This window comes from Prionailurus viverrinus, chromosome C1 (assembly GCF_022837055.1).
Source record: "Prionailurus viverrinus isolate Anna chromosome C1, UM_Priviv_1.0, whole genome shotgun sequence".
Lineage (NCBI taxonomy): Eukaryota > Metazoa > Chordata > Mammalia > Carnivora > Felidae > Prionailurus > Prionailurus viverrinus.
Genome location: NC_062568.1, coordinates 96391932 through 96406403, shown reverse-complemented (window position 1 = coordinate 96406403; position 14472 = coordinate 96391932). Strand labels below are relative to the sequence as shown.

The window sequence follows — 14472 nt, the reverse complement described above, 5'->3', positions numbered from 1 at the left end:
GCTTTTGATGATAAATTCTGGGATGATTCTGCAACTCCACCTCTTACATGTGCTTTAATAATACACATTTTGTTGATCTTGCAGTTGTTAGTGGATTCATATCAATGGTATATTCTTACAAGTGTCCCATTGCATTTATAAGAAACTGGGTTGAGTTGCACTATCTTGTAATTGTGGAAATCATTGCTCTTCATAAAGGGGCAATTATGCATGGATTTTGAACATTGTAGCTGACAATTGCTGTTTCCAAGAATAGCTGGTTAACCTGTGCGATTCAGTCACACTTCAGAAGTGTATTAAAATCTAAAGTCTATATAACTGAAAGTTCTGAAATGAATAATTAGAAGACAATAAATAAAACAATATATAGATATATGATTATTTTTTCCTTCTTATTTGGTTTAGCCTAAAGTATATTTTTTGAGGCTACAAATACGTATTCTGACAAATAAGACATTTTTGTTTAATGCTAATGATCCCTTGAGCAGGTTCAATTTTGAAAATTACACCATTGTGTTGTACTTCATATACTAAATGAAAACGTACTAACAAAAGAATTGTTCTCCATGCCCTTGGTCAAGACTTGAATGGAGGGTGAAAAAAAATATGTAATACTTTGGTATCATACCTTGGTCTTACTGTGGGAGCAATCAGCATCTCATTTATGAACCTTTTTGGCATTGCTTTGCAAAAAGTCTAGTTTTCCATATTCAATGAGTGCTTGTAATATGCTACTTCAATTGCAAAATTTACTAAAATCTTCACTTACAAAGTACAAACTGGGAATGACACGGTTCCATTTCCATGTTCATCCCACAGAGGGATATTAAACAACATATGTGCTTCCTTCCTTCCCAACTTCCCTTGCCTTTCTAATAGCCCCTTATCCAAGTTTCTGGAGCTAATTACCCCCCCCCCCCAACTCCTCGCTGAGAAATTCTGCCTCTCCAAACAAGAGTTCATATCCCTCTTGACTCCTTCTTACACTTTGGAAAATTTGAGGAAAGTTAGTCTGCAGCCTGACACACTGAGGTTTTCCTCCTCTGTTACTGATGCTTCAGAAAAGTATGAGCCATGGCCTCATGAACCAAGGGAGATCCGGGCCACTCAACTCCAGTCAATTTTTGTACTAATGTGAACTTTAGCCTCTCTCATTATCTTCCTATATTACTTGCTGGGTAAACATATTTTGTGAAAATAAGCATTTATTTTTGTAAAAGGTATCATCATCTAACCCCACATCAATTATATTTATCCTGTTAAACAAGTTTTATCATCAGTACATGACATCCTAGAAAAAATTATCCTTCAGTTATCATGCAGAGAAGTATTAGATATTTCTTGCCTTGTCTGAGGTGAGCTTGCCAGTTAAAGGAAAACCACATCCATTAATTAAACTACAAAAGGGACCATAGTAAGTTGTTTTGCTTACTGCTGTGTTATTTTGTTGAATTCTTTTTGATTCTGGATCTCCTTCGGCTAAAAATGATATGAGGAAAAGATTGCTTGTTTTGTTTGGCCTCTAAGAAATGAACAGTGACACAAGACACTAAAAATGAAGTCCAGTGATAAGCTTATAAGGAAAAGATCATTTCTTTGGTGTCTAGAGATCGGTGCACCTAAGCTAAATTCTATTACTGCAAGGAGAAATTAAATCATAAATCAAGATAGAGTGGAAATATGGGGAACTTTTAAGCAGGACGAGGTTCACCTGCTGCTTTTACCACTTGCTCACTTGATATACATGAAAACGACTTCACCTTGTGAAGTCTCAGTTTCTCTAGCAGCACAATGGGGCCAACAGTGTCTGATTAGTACATAGTTGGGGGTGTTTGGTTTTTAGACTCTCAACATGTGTTCAAGACTTCACCTGTACATAACGTGAATAAATGAGATTCATTGAATCATTCAGATACAGCATTTTTATCTCTGTGATGCCACATAAACCAGGTGCCTCTATTTTACTTCTCCTTAACTCATGGCGTATTTCACAGAACCCTAATGAAATAACGCATCTGAAAATGCTTTGCCAACTAGAACATACCTTTCAAAAAATATGGTAACACTTATTTTTCTAAAGACTTTTCATATCTGATGTCAGAGGTAACTTTCATGATTTCTGTGAGCTAAGTCGGATAAACAATATCCTCATTTATAGAGACAAGAGAGTCCTCAAAGGTGACACTGGAAGATGACGGTCAGTTCTATCATCAACTCTAGCCTTTGAGTTATTTCCATTGTCAGATATTCTTTTTCTTTGCCTGGTTAGCAAATGACAAATCAAGAAATTGTATATTGTATATAAATGTTGAATATATTGTTGAAAATATGTGTTATTTCTAGTTCAGTTTGCAGTTGGAGAATTCAGACCCCTCACTTCTTGACTTCTCCTTGCATGCCCCAATGAGTTCAGCCAGTAGTCCACCCGTTTTGGAGAAAATATTCAACCAGGAGAGATATGAACTGGTCCTGATAGTTTGACTTGTCTGAATTCTTGCCGCATTGTGGCCTTTGCTGTATCGTGGGCAATAATTCTTTGTCGTTGTAGAAACCAAGTATAAGCACCAGAGGATAGTAACCATGCTTTTCCTTTTCTTCCCTGGCCTTTAACCTGCCAATATCTGTAAACAGAATACATAAGTCCCAATTAGAGAGTTAAAAAACTGGCTGTCCCTTTTGGGCAATTCCAAAACTACTTCCACTGGACTCCAGATGCCATTAAAAATAAATTCTGGGGGCGCCTGGGTGGCGCAGTCGGTTAAGCGTCCGACTTCAGCCAGGTCACGATCTCGCGGTCCGTGAGTTCGAGCCCCGCGTCGGGCTCTGGGCTGATGGCTCAGAGCCTGGAGCCTGTTTCCGATTCTGTGTCTCCCTCTCTCTCTGCCCCTCCCCCGTTCATGCTCTGTCTCTCTCTGTCCCAAAAATAAATAAAAAACGTTGAAAAAAAAATAAATTCTGAAATTACAAGTTTTGGTGAGGATGTGGAGAAAAGGGAACCCTTGTGCACTGTTGGTGGGAATATAAATGGTGAAGACTTTATGGAAAAAAAGTATGCAGATTCCTCAAAAAATTAAAAATAGAATTACCATATGATCCAGCAATTTCACATCCGGATATTATCTGAGGAAAATAAAAACATTAATTCAAAAAGACATATGCTCCCCTGTCATCATTATAGCATTATTTACAACAGCCAAGATATGGAAGCGACGTAAGTGTCCATTGATAGATAAATGGATAAAGAAGATGTGATACACGCACACGTGCACACACACACACACACAATACTTATGTATATATATACACATACATATATACATAATGGAATATGACTCAGCCATTAATAAGATTAAAATCTTGGGGCATCTGGTTGCATGTGGGACTCGTGATATCAACTCAGGTCATGATCTCAGGAGATCAAGCCCCACATTGGGCTCTGTGCTGATAGCATGCAGCCTGCTTGGTATTCTCTCTCCCTCTCTCTGCCCTTCCCCCGCTCATGCATATATATATATATATATATATATATATATATATATGTGTGTGTGTGTGCGCGTGCGTGCGCGTGCACACACACACACTCTCTCTCAAAATAAATAAACTTTAAACAAATGGATAAAATCTTTCTATTTGTAACAAGGTTGGACCTACAGTGTATTATGCTAAGTGAAATAAGTCAGACAGAGAAAGACAAATATTGTATGATGTAATTTATATACACTTGTATAGTTAAAACAAATGAATAAACAAGCAAAGAAACAAACAAACAGCAGAACCAGATTCATAAATACAGAAAACACACTAGTGGTTGTCAGAAGGGGTAGTGGGGGCAAGATAGAACACATTAAGAGGTACAAATTTCCAGTTATAAAGTAAGTCAGAGGGGCCTAAAGTAAAGCCCAGGGAATATAGTCAGTAATATTCTGATAACTTTGTATGGTGACAGATGGTAACCAGACTTATGATGGGGATCATTTCACAATGCACATAAATATCAAAGTGCTATGTTCTACACTTTAAGCTAATATAATATTATATGTCAACTATATGTCAATACAAATAAAGTTGTTTCAATAAAATTTCAAAATAATGAAAATAAATGAATAAATACAAAAACTGCTTGCTAACATGGCAAATGAAAGTTGCCTCTCTTTTTGATATTATCTAAAACAAAAGAATGAAAAGGAAGAGAAAATAAAACTCTATCTTCAAAGAAATAGGTATATCTATTTTATCTCAGAAATACAGCCCACAAAATGAAGTCCCAAATACTGTACAAATTGTACCACAAATTTCTGCAGAGTGGCAGTGCTTGATTAACAAAGCTGGTACACCTGAGCTAAAATCCCTGTTTCATCACTTAATAGACATTGGAGTTTGGGAGTGTTAGTCACTGTGCCTCTGTTTCCTCATATGTGAACTGGGTATAATTATGGGGTACCGCACGTGGGTGCTGTGAAGAGTAATTGAAACGTTATGTGCAGAGTGCTTCGAACTGTGTCTGTTGCATAGTGAGCCCTCAAAAGTTAATGATCTTTATTATTCTTTCCTGTAGACTAGATGAAACCTGGAGTTCCCCAGGAAGTCATATAATTTAATAGGCAAAGCCAATGACTCTAGTGGAGAATAGCAAGCTTGGTGAGAGGAAGAAAGACACTAAACAGAGTCTGAACCCTGTTAAATGTCATAGTGTCAAGAAAGAGCAGAATAAGGAAATCTGCAGGTACAGCATCTGTCAGAAGCAAGCTGTTGCCATAACAAAAGAGAGGAGATGTTTTGTGAGTTACAAGCCTTGCTGTTCTTGATCAGCAGACAAAAAAAAAAAAAAAAGAAAAAAAAAAAAACAATGGCTAATGCACCACGTAAAGTACTTTGATACAAAGAGGGTAGGATATGGGAAAGATCTTCGCTCTGAGAACAGGAGACTTCCTGCTAGTTCTGGGCAGAACCATACCTGCAAGGTTAAGGGTTGATGGCAGAATCAGCCATCCAGACACCAAAACGTGAGCTCTTGTGACTAATGCTTCACTCAAAACTATTTTCTTTACTATGTGACATGGAAAATATCTTCAATTAATAACTGTAACCATTAAAGTTGTTTTAATTAAATAATTGAAAATAACCAGATCATAGCAGGGTTTTTTTTAGAATATTCAAAAAACTGTAAACAACAGTTGATGTCAGTGAACAACAAAACGAATAAACACATTGTCGCATAAGGACATGGTGAAATCAACTCAGTAAAAACGCACTACTAATGCATTCAATAAGGATGAACTTAAAAAGAAAAGAACAACAAAGAAAATTTAAAAATTTTATTAGTGATAACTGGCCCAAAGAAGTTTGAACTCAGCCTTGTATGACTCTAAAACTCTTGTTATTTTTTTTCATTATCATGTGCTCAGAATCAAGATTGTTTATTAATAGGTGGAATTTGATTTTAAACTTTGCAAATTTACCTTTAAGAAGAAGAAGGGGAAGGAGAGGTGGACAAGGGGGGGTAGGGGGCATGCTCATCTTGGCAGCACATGTATTAAAAAAGAAGGGCGGGGCGCCTGGGTGGCGCAGTCGGTTAAGCGTCCGACTTCAGCCAGGTCACGATCTCGCGGTCCCTGAGTTCGAGCCCCGCGTCAGGCTCTGGGCTGATGGCTCAGAGCCTGGAGCCTGTTTCCGATTCTGTGTCTCCCTCTCTCTCTGCCCCTCCCCCGTTCATGCTCTGTCTCTCTCTGTCCCAAAAATAAATAAAAAACGTTGAAAAAAAAATTAAAAAATAAATAAATAAAAAAGAAGGGCAAGGAGGAGAGGGGGAGAGGAGGGGGAGAAGGAGGAGGGGGAGAAGGAGAAGAAGAAACAATGTTAAGGCCAGGAGAGTTGAGATAAGGAGGTTTCTAAAGTGAAAGGAGAAAATATCAATGAGAAACATTAAGGAAGGAAGGAAGGAGAAGAAAGAAAGAAAAAGAAAGAAAGAAAGAAAGAAAGAGAGAGAGAAAGGAAGAAACAAAGAATGAAAGAAAGGACAACAAAGGAAGAAAGAAAGAAAGAAAGAACGAAAGAAGGAAAAGATAAGAAAGAAAGAAGAGAAAAGAAAAGAAAAAGAAAGAAAGAAAAAGTCAATGGCATCACGATGATTTTTTTCCTGCTTTATATTTACACCATGCAAAGCCAACATCTCCATAGTGGTCATAAAAAACACAATGAAAAAAACAAGATGAGGCCTTTCTTTTCATGAATGATGTACCACAACTCCATGGACTCACAACCGGAACTGAAAGTCAACATTGTTTTGCCTGGTGCACAGTGCGATGTTAATACCGTGGTTTTAAATTTGAGTCTGGGCAATTCCATTGGCTGAAAGAGGCAATAAGAAACACTGTAGGACTACAATGTGGTGATGTACCACACAAGAAGCCACTGATGTCTCCCAGCCAGCCAAACTGTCCCTGCAGCAAAGGGATTTGCTCTTTTCCCTCCTGTCCCTGATTTCAGTACAGTTGGACTGACAGGTTTCTTCACACCTACACTCCCACAATTTTTGTTTGGTGTTTGTTGTTTGTTTTCCCTGAGGCCGAGGGAGGCAAGTCAGCCCACAAGCAAGTGTAGCCAGGAGGACTGGGGGATCAGCATGGTGGGGGACAATGCTCTACCAACTGGAGCCTCAGCCTCCCATCTACCGGTGGCAAGCATCTCAGTGTCTTGTGTGGGCTTGAGCTCTGATGCCCCCCAGGGAAAACTAGCTCAGCATCATGCTCTGTATTAGCTTCCTCCCTTCTCTTTCTAACCCTCTCCACTTCTTTGCTTCTGCTTCCTAAGAAGATCACCTCTCTGATAACTTTCCAAGAGGCAAATTCTTTCTGCAGAGGAACTGAAACTAAAATAACAATTTTTCAGGTCTATAGGTTTGGTGGTTCTGGGAGCAGTGAGTCAAAACCAGGAATAGAAAACTAGGTCTTAAAATCTGGACCTGTCTATGGGCCCCAGGTGACGTGGATGCCAAAAGGAGGAGAATCAAGTCACTGGAGGGATCCCAGTGAGGCAACCATTCCTCTTGTATGGGTTACAGGCAATTTTCCACCTTAAATAAAATATGAAATCGCTCCCGAGTAGTTTCACAAATGGAAGAATATGAATACCTCTGGTTTTCCGGGAAATGTAACAGCATGCTCAGAAAGACAAGGCAAGGTGTGACATCAACCCAGACCCTTCCCGCGGGGAGAGGGCAGAATAAATTGGATTGCATAAAACTTCTCTGCCGTTTGAAGCAATGGAGTGATTGTTAATGGTGACTGCTTTCAGAAACAACAAATTAATGAGATTCTCTTTAAAATCCTCCCCAAAATGCCTTCAGTTTATTTTCTCATTAAACAGAGGTCTCAGAGTGGCAGCTGTGACTTTGTTGGGTTAATGATAGTTGAACATGAAAAAAATATATATATATCCAGACTTTGAGGGGATAAAAGAATGGGAGCCTGGAAGATAAAATTGTAGGCGAACAATCGTTTCTGATAATCCTTCCACCCCAGAAAGTTCAAAAATGATTTATTTCTGGCAAAATGGCTTTTAAACTTTCACTTCATGTTCTTTCCAGCTCCCCCCACCCCCACCCCCTCGTCTTCCTCTTCTTTCCTGATCTATGCAGAGCTCACTCCCCCAGGGAAAGTTTAGTTGAAGCTTTCATATCTCTGTCTTTCATGGAGGAAGTATAAGGGGTTTTCATTTAACTTTGAGGGCAAGCAAGTTCACTCATTACCATGCTAGCGGGTCTCCAGAGATGGCTGGGCAGCGGTGCGTCCTTGTTCTAGGGACTTTTCACATAAGCCCTTCTTAAAAGCATGATGACCTCACCGGGAGCTTGCTGACTTCTCCCATCCTGTCTATAGGGTCATCAAGGACCGAACAAAAGCAAACCGGCCCCAGGTGGAATGGCTATGAAAATTTTTAATTTCCCTGAGATAGAGAGATGAGATGTTTTTGTGTTTATCATTCCAGAAACTAACTTTGTACACCACCATAGTTAACAAAATACTTTCTCATCCGTGTAGGGTAGAAATAAAAACTGTACCAACGAAAACATGGAAGCTCAGAAGTTCAATAGCAAGGATAAAATGTCAGCCTTAAGAAGGGGAAAAGGTAGTCACGTGATGCCTAGAAAAGGGTCATGTTTACAGGTCCTCAGTAAACATTGTCTATCCCCGATCTCTTCTAGAACTCAAAATTCTCTCATGAAATTTATGAAAGGAAAAATTAAATAAATATGTAAATAAAAATATATTCTGTATTTCTAATGAAAATTTATGCAAATTGAACACTGTTGCTAATTGTTGATTGATGATTTTAAGAGCAGGTGGGCTTGCCTATGTTTCTTGTAAAGTGCTAAAATGTTTCAGTGCCAATTACAACAGAACTGGTAATAATGTATTGAGTAAAACCACCAGTTTCAATAAAGATACTTAGAGAGTCCTGAAAACTTTTGAAAATAGGAATGATGTCCTCCCTTCCCCCCAATATCAGCAAGCCCATTTTACCTAAGACAGATCTAGATATGAAATAATTATTTAATATAAACTTATTAATTGATTTTAAATCATTGCCGTGTAAGACCAATGTTACATGTAGTATGTGAATAGGCATGTGTCAGGGGCTTATGTTCCTTGCTCTGGGCAGTAAATAACACAACTGTAAGTTTGTCATGTATTAATGGTGTTTTGGAAGAGGGGACTAGCTATTTTACTTCTTTAATAATGAAAGTATGAAATGGCAACTGGATGGATTAAGGAGATCTTACTAGGAGAGGTTGTTTTTTGTTTTTTGGGGTTTTTTTTTTGTTTTTTTGTTTTTGTTTTTGTTTTTTTGAGAAGGGTGGGGGAAGAGGGAGACAGGATCCCAAGCATTCTCCATGTTGTCAATGCAGAGCTGGATGTCGGGTTCGATCCCAGGAACTGTGAGATCATGACCTAAGCCTAAACCAAGAGTCAGACAGACACTTAACTGACTGAGCTACCCAGACAGGGCACATGGAATCTCCCCTAGGAGACTTTGAACCCTCAATTAGGATACAATGCAAATCCTCTTAATAGACAATTGGAAGTATATCTTTTTTAGATCATTTGTGGGAGAAGAAAAAAGTCTTGAACTTGACTTTATGATTCTATAGAATGTAGTGAGATTTGGCCACTTTGTATATCCTTTAGTTCCTTCCAAAAAATACCTGTTCAGGGATAATTTCTGTTTGGCTTCCAGATGTACTCTACCTTTCTGCATCCTGTTTTGTGCCCTGAGGTATGTATGGTCAATAACGTTGGGCTTCTTTGCCCTCTGATGTCTAGTTGGTTTAGATCACTGGGAGGCACTTATTGGAGTTTTGGGGATAGAAGGAAGAGACGTGTGTTTATCTTCTCCAGTTCTCTGCCTGCCTTGTTATTGCTTCCCACTCATGGAGACGACAGTCCTTCCCTGTTCCCTCTCCATTTTCCTTTGCCCTAGGGACAATTAATAGTTCCCTTGATGGTTTGGGGGAAGAAAGGAATTAAGCAGCTGGCTTCTGATCCATTTCCCTCCCTTTAATGATGAGATTTCCTTGGGAAAATAATGAAGGCAAGAGCCCAGTCTAATCCCCCAGTAAACATGATAATCAACTCCTGATCAACTATTGGCATAGACTGCCATAAGTATGATAGTTTAGGATTACCCCAGAGTAGAAACCTAGAATTTGTAGATTTACTGGGCATAGTTCTCGGAAAGGTAATGTAAATTATGGAATTATCTGGGCACAAAACAGAGATATTTCATACGCTTAAATGCTCCTTGCTGTTGGAGCAGATCTCTCCCTTAAAAACATCATCTTTCAACCTAGATGAGGAAATGCATGGCCAATCTGCTGTGGAACGACAGAATCGATGCCCTAGATCCTTCTGCCTCTCCTGTGTCTCGTGACTGCCTACATCCTTGATTCTGGCTACAATCTCTAATAGGAGCCTGATGTGACCATCTGATCCTTTGTGTCAACCCAGCTTTTCCGATTCCTAAGTTTCTTTAACTAAACTCTCACCAAGTACCCAGTTTGAATGTGCTGTGGCTCTCTGCCTGTTATCCGGACTGAAACTGTATCACTGCTTTTCAGTGTTGCTTTTATTGCCGTTGATTGCTCCCTTTGTTTGTGTCTTTGCTTGAAGCAATGTAACACAGCCGCACAAGCACCTAAATTGTTCCAGCAGTTAGACAGCCAATCCACAGATAATTCATGGGTAATTTCAATGTGTAGGACTCTTTCCTGAATTCTATGATAGCTAATAAAATGGATGGTGCACTGTTTCTGTCCTATTCAGGAAACAAGACAGACAGATGATATAATAAAGGTAAGTAACAATGCAGAACAACATGCTACAGCATGAAAGATCATGAGCTTTGGAGTCAAACATCAGAATGATCAAATCCCCATAATGTGACCTTATTGTGTAGCCTGAGGTGTTTTTTGTTTTGCTTTGTTTTGTTTTGTTTTGTTTTGTTTTGTTTTTTACTTTTCTGTGTCCTCACTAGAAGTAATAACACTGGTCTCATAGGATTGTAGTGGGAAATAAATTCAATAATGTTCATGTAAGTGTCCAGAAGCGCTCTTCACACATTGGGGAATCAGCCCATGTCCTTCCCTCCTTGCTTCTTCTCTTTCTAGGGCATATTTCCTAGTGGAATTTACAGAAGGCAAAAAATGTAACTCAAGTTTTAGCTTGGATATTTCAATTACTCTCTTAGTTTTTCAGTATGTGGCGAGCAGGGGCTTTTCCTTCCTGAAATCACAGTGGATGGCAGCTGTTGTTCATGCGGGGATGAGTGGCATATGTTCAGAAGAAGCCAGAATGAATGTGAAAGGTAATAAGTGATGGAAGGAGGTCCTAAGAGCTACGAGAGCAGTTCAGTCAGGCAGAGCACAGGACAGCAGGTGGGGGGCCATGACAAGTGAATGGAGAAGCATACATCGCATTAACTGTAATGGTGAAAGGAAACAACGGAGCAATAGAAAACGGAATGAATTGGGGCCTCCGGGTGGCTCAGTCAGTTAAGCATCTGATTCTTGGTTTTGCCTCAGGTCATGATCTCATGGTGCGTGATCCCAAGCCCCATGTTGGGCTCCACGCTGATGGGTGCAGAGCCTGCTTGGGATTCTCTCCCTCTCCCTTTGCCCCTTCTGTCTCTCTGTCTCTCTGTCTCTCTCTCTCTCGAAATAAATAAATACTTTAAAGACGTTCCTTAAAAAAATGGGGTGCCTGGGTGGCTCAGTCGGTTGAGCATCCAACTTCAGCTCAGGTCATGATCTCACAGTTCGTGAGTTCGAGCCCCGCGTCAGGCTCTGTGCTGACAGCTTGGGGTCTGGAGCCTGCTTTGGATTCTGTGTCTCCCTTTCTCTCTGCCCCTTCCCCACTCATGCTCTGTCTCTCTCTGTCTCTCAAAAATGAATAAAGCTAAAAAAAAAATTTAAAAAAAAAGGAAATGGAACTAATTTGGAAGATAGTTACCTATTCCCTACTGTAATCAGGGACATTGGTCAGACTTAAGGGCAGCTAAAATGAAAAGGTGGCACAGGGTAGAAGAAGGAATAGAAAAACACAAAAATAGAAAAATAGAGCCTGGGAACCTGGGTGGCTTAGTTGGTTGAGCGTCTGATTTCAGCTTAGGTCATGATCTCTCGGTTCCTGAGTTTGAGCCCCACATCCAGCTTGCTGCTGTCAGCCTGTCAGCACAAAGACCACTTCACATCCTCTGTCCCCTTCTCTCTGCCCCTTCTCCACTTGTGCTCTCCCCAAAATAAATATTTTTTTTTTTAAAAAGAAAAAAGGCTAAAGGGAAAGAAAGAAATAGAATGCTCCTGGTTTGCTCTCTCCCATAGGCTCCACAGTAGTTGATACAGAAAAAAGAAATACACTAGCCAAAATCTATAAAGAACTCACCAAACTCCACACCCAAAAAACAAATAATCCAGTGAAGAAATGGACAGAAAACATGAATAGACACTTCTCTACAGAAGACATCCAGATGGCCAAAAGGCACGTGAAAAGATGCTCAACGTCACTCCTCATCGAAGAAATACAAATCAAAACCACACTGAGATATCACCTCACACCAGTCAGAGTGACTAAAATGAACAAATCAGGAAACTATAGATGCTGGCAAGGATGTGGAGAAACGGGAACCCTCTTGCACTGTTGGTGGGCATGCAAACTGGTGCAGCCGCTCTGGAAAACAGTGTGGAGGTTCCTCAAAAAGTTAAAATAGAGCTACCCTATGACCCAGCAATAGCACTGCTAGGAATTTATCCAAAGCATACAGGAGTGCTGATGCATAGGGGCACTTGTACCCCAATGTTTATAGCAGCACTTTCAACACTAGCCAAATTATAGAAAGAGCCTAAATGTCCATCAACTGATGAATGGGTAAAGAAATTGTGGTTTATATATACTTGGCAATGAGAAAGAGTGAAATATGGCCTTTTGTAGCAATGTGGATGGAACTGGAGAGTGTTATGCTAAGTGAAATAAGTCATACAGAGAAAGACAGATACCATATGTTTTCACTCTTATGTGGATCCTGAGAAACTTAACAGAAGACCATAGGGGGAGGGGAAGGAAAAAAAAGTTAGAGAGGGAGGGATCCAAACCATAAGAGACTCTTAAAAACTGAGAACAACCTGAGGGTTGATGGGAGGTGGGAGTGTGGGTGATGGGCATTGAGGAGGGCACCTGTTGGGATGAGCACTGGGTGTTGTATGGAAACCAATTTGACAATAAATTTCATATTAAAAAAAAAGAAAAAAGAAATACATGAGAAAAGCATATTTAAAATGATGGAATTTCAGTAAACGAAGCAGGAGAATCAACCTAACAATGATTGGAACCAGATGCTGAGCACAGGACTATGATGAATACCCAAGGAACATGATCTTCAGTAACCAAAACCCCAGGTATTAAGGATTTCGATATGACTCTTCAGATCAACAGACAAACTAGATGGATTCTGTGATTCTATCAAGAGAAAAGGTACCACAACTACATAGGGTGCCTTGTGGATGATTTTAGCGAATCCAACATAATGACTGAATGGTATACAGGGTCAAAAAAAGTGGAATGCGGGAATTGTTGACATCAGACCAGAAAAAGTAGGCAATTGAGTTGGAATGAGGATGGAAAATAAAGTTAATCCAAGAAGACAGAGCAACACAGTCCCAGCACTAGATAAGGGCTTGGCAAACTCTATAAAAAGCCAGATAGTAAATATTTTAGGCTTTGTGAGTGTGAAAGCTACTTTTATGTGTCACCTTGACTGGAGTAAGGGAAGCCCAGATCTCTGGGAAAACATTATTTTTGGGTGTGTTTGGAAGGGCATTTTTGGAAGAGATTAGCCTGAAGAGAACAAAAATGCAGAAGGAGGATGAATTCCCTCTCTCTCTTCTTGAGCTGGGACATCCATCTTCTCCTGTCCTTAGACCAGGAAGCTCCTGGTTCTCCAGCCATTGGACACCGGAACATAGCCCAGGAGCCTCCTCCTCCCCATGCCAGGTTCTCAGTCCTTCAACCTCTGATTGAATAACCAGCTTTCTTGTTTCTTCAGTTCACAGAAGGCAGTTCTTGGCCTCTATAACTTCTCTACCTCAATTTCTATAATGTCAAATAGAAAAAACCACGCTGAGTCCTCAAGCCGGGGCTTAAGATATCATCTAATTGAAATTTCAACATCTCCCAGAACGATAGTCTTGCCCTGTCAGTCAGGACTTTTTCCATCAGCACCAATGAGTGTGCCACATGGGCCCTCACCACCCCCCTCAAAAAGATGCGATAATTGGCATGATAAGACCCCTTGCTTTTCCCCCTAAGGGAAAATACCTAGAACAATCCCCTCCCTTTACTGTTAACTTTCTTGCCCCACTGCCGTTTTATAAACCCTTCCATTTTGTATAACGTCTTGGAGTTGCCCTCCATGTGTTAGACAGGTGGCTGCTGGATTCATGATTCACTTAATAAAGCCCGTTCGATCTTCAAAATTTACCTGCTGAATTGTTTTAACAACAATAAATCAAACCATCGATCTATGTAGCCAATCGGTCCCGTTTATCTGGAGAACCCTGACTAATACATTGAGCCATATGGTCTGTGTCATAACTGGTGTACTCCACCATAGTGCAAAAGTAGTTATAAAAAAAGCACATGAACAAATAAATGCGACTCTGTTTTGATAAATCCTTATTTGCGAAAAATAGGTAGTGGGCTAGATTTGGCCCATGGGCCACTGGTGCTGGCTCCTGCACCATATTCCTCCCTCTGATGGAAGAGAGAGCGTAGAGCCTCCCATAGAAAGGACTAAAGAATATCAGCAGACAGAAAAGTAGCAGACACAGAGGCTGTGTATGCCGGGTGGACTTAAGAAGCACCTCCAATTCCATGCAGTGGTCTACCCCATTTACTTTACAAGTAAAGATGCACCCCCCTC

The 14472-nt window shown here is 40.1% G+C and overlaps 1 long non-coding RNA gene across 2 annotated transcripts in view; it reads right to left on the bottom strand.

Moving 5' to 3' along the window:
• Window positions 1–1611: 1611 nt before the first annotated feature.
• The window catches only part of LOC125173543 (uncharacterized), a 150722-nt gene continuing 137861 nt past the window's right edge, over window positions 1612–14472 (bottom strand). For both annotated transcript variants that reach the window (XR_007155072.1, XR_007155073.1), the window contains one exon: window positions 1612–2621. This is a non-coding gene — a long non-coding RNA (uncharacterized LOC125173543). The remainder of the gene's footprint in view (window positions 2622–14472) is intronic.